Here is a 2,719-nt window from a genome sequence, read left to right on the forward strand (position 1 = left end):
CCAGGGCACACGCCCGTGCCTAAGGCCGTGTCATCCACACGGCTGAGACACACACCCATGTCTCTGCCCGTGTGCTCAATACTTAGCATTCTGTTTTGCAACAATTAAGGTCCAGGGGACAAACGGCCAGAACACACTTCTATAGGGCAAGCCGTGTGATAAACCGTAATTTATACATATTTTTATCCCATGCTTAGCACATTTATGGATGGTTTCTCCTTAGATTTGGTGAATTCAATGCTCCTAATTCTTTAATTTCATGTTTTATACTTAAGTGAGCATATGAGAGTAAATAGAGCGAAAAACGGGCTGAAAATGGAAAAAGTGGACCCACATAGGAAATCAACACGGCCTGGACTTCCTCACACGGGTAAGCCGCACGGCTATGTCCATTTGGCAGGATCGAAGCACAACTTACATAGGTAGACTACACGCTCGTGCCTATTTAACAACCTTGACCACGGACTGGAGCCATCACACACGGGCGTGTACCTGTCGAGCCCAAGTATAGTCCTATTCAGAAAAGGCTACTTTTGAGGGCTCTTAGGCATTCTAAAGCCTATTTAAACACCTGAGGAGGAACATAGAACACTCACACGGAGTAGGAGGCAAGGAATTACTCAAGAGAAGCCGATTGATCCATCTTACAAGCCAGATTCATCGTCAAGACTGAAGATCTCCCTTCAATTTCCATTCAGGGGTTTTGGGTTTTTTTATGTTTTGTTATCTTTATTATTTTGAGATGTTTTCTTTCATAATCATGAACTAAACCCCCTAAATACCTAAGGGGAATGAAACCTAAGACAGATCTTGTTATTATTATCTGAATTGTATGATAAATATTTGACTTGTTCTTAATTATGTGTTCTTAATTCTTGTTTTAATATTCCAGGATATTGATTCAAGTTAATGCTCTTATTCAGAGGAGGAAAATTCCCTGTCTAAGAGTAAATTTTTCGTAATTAAGCGGAGTTGATTGCACTCCTAGAGATAGGGTGACAAGATTTTGCCGAAATAGGGTAAAACCTAATAAGGGAGTCCATAGATCGAGTTATTGCAACACTAGGTGTTAATTAGAAAGAGATTTCAATTAATCAACCTAGGGTTAGACGTTATTAGTCTCGAGAGAGATAATAATATAACTTAGGGATTTCTATCGATCAAGTCAAATGAATAAATCGTCTGATTTAGAGTCAAATAACAAGTAAAGTCTAGTTGGATTTTCCCTTGGGTATTGTCTTAATCAATCGAGTTTTCTTAAAAGCTTTTCCCTAATTTTCTCTCTGTGCATCCTTAGTTTAGTTAATTAGTTTAGATAAACAAACCCCTTAATTTTTAGGCTAGATAATAAAAAGGAAGTAATTACTAGTACTCTTGGTTCCTTTGGGTTCGACAATCCAGTATTGCTAAAGCTATACTATTGTTTGATAGGTACACTTACCTTCATCGTGATAATAGTTAGTTTCAAGAATGATTAATTATAAATGTTTAAAACCTATCGCGAATATCACGTATCATGTTTTTGGTGCTTTTTTCGGGGAACTACGATATTAGGAACACTCAATTTTTATTACTTTATCCATTTTACTTTATTTTCAATTTTCAATTTTCTTTTCTTTTCTAATTCTCTCTTTTATTCACTTCTGATAGGTTTTTCTAGTGTATGACTAGAAGAAACCCGTCAGGACCATTACTATTTGATAGTGAGATCGATCGCATAGTTTGCAGAAATCAAAGAGAAATAAGGCGAAGCTGAAGATACACAGAGGAAGAGCAAGAGGACGATACTTCAACTACAACCGAGGAGATGGCTAAAAATCAGGAAAATCTGCTACCTCCTACGATTGCTGCTAATTAGAATCCTGCTCCGCGCACTATGTATGATTATGCTAAACCTTCTTTAGCGGGAACTGAGTCAAGCATAGTTAGGCCTGCTATTGCTGCAAATAATTTTGAATTGAAACCTAACATAATTCAAATGGCACAAAAATTCGTTCAATTTGGTAGTTTCCAGGACGTGGATCCCAACAGTCACTTGGCGAACTCTTTGGAACTTTGTGATACATTTAAAATCAATGGCATTTCTGATGATGCCATTCACCTTCGGTTATTCCCTTTTTCATTGTGGAACAAAGCTAAACAGTGGTTGAACTCGTTACCATGAGGGTCAATCACTACTTGGGAACAAATGACCAAAAAGTTCTTATTAAAATATTTTCTGTCGGCTAAAACAGCTAAATTACGTAATGATATCTCTTCTTTTGTGCAGATGGATTTAGAAACACTCTACGATGCATGGGAGAGATACAAGGACCTTTTACGAAGATGCCCTCACTATGGGTTACCACTCTGGCTACAGGTTCAAACGTTTCAGAATGGCCTGAATCCTTTGACTAGACAGATGATTGACGCAGTTGCTGGTAGAACTATCAATAATAAGACACCTAAGGATACTTATGAATTTATAGAAGAGATGTCACTAAATAATTATCAGTGGCAAGTCATGAGGATAAAGCCAACGAAAATAGTCGGCATTTTTAACGTCAATTCGGTCACCATGCTCTCTAATCAGGTAGAATTTTTGAATAGAAAAATTGACGGTTTTCTTGGTTCTTCACAGGTTCACCCAGTAATGTAGTGCGAAGCAAGTGGAGGTGGATCAAGCAATTCAGAATACCAACCTTATGGCTACAACATGGAGAGCGAGCAGTTAAATTAA

At 37.8% G+C, this 2,719-nt stretch overlaps 1 non-coding gene across 1 annotated transcript; it reads right to left on the reverse strand.

Annotated features, from left to right (window-relative positions):
- Positions 1-2,236: 2,236 nt before the first annotated feature.
- LOC128287734 (small nucleolar RNA R71) lies at positions 2,237-2,343 on the reverse strand. The gene has a single exon (XR_008278434.1). It is a non-coding gene; the product is annotated as a small nucleolar RNA R71 (small nucleolar RNA).
- Between the last annotated feature and the right edge of the window lie 376 nt (positions 2,344-2,719).

The sequence above is a fragment of the Gossypium arboreum genome, chromosome 13, assembly GCF_025698485.1.
Source record: "Gossypium arboreum isolate Shixiya-1 chromosome 13, ASM2569848v2, whole genome shotgun sequence".
Lineage (NCBI taxonomy): Eukaryota > Viridiplantae > Streptophyta > Magnoliopsida > Malvales > Malvaceae > Gossypium > Gossypium arboreum.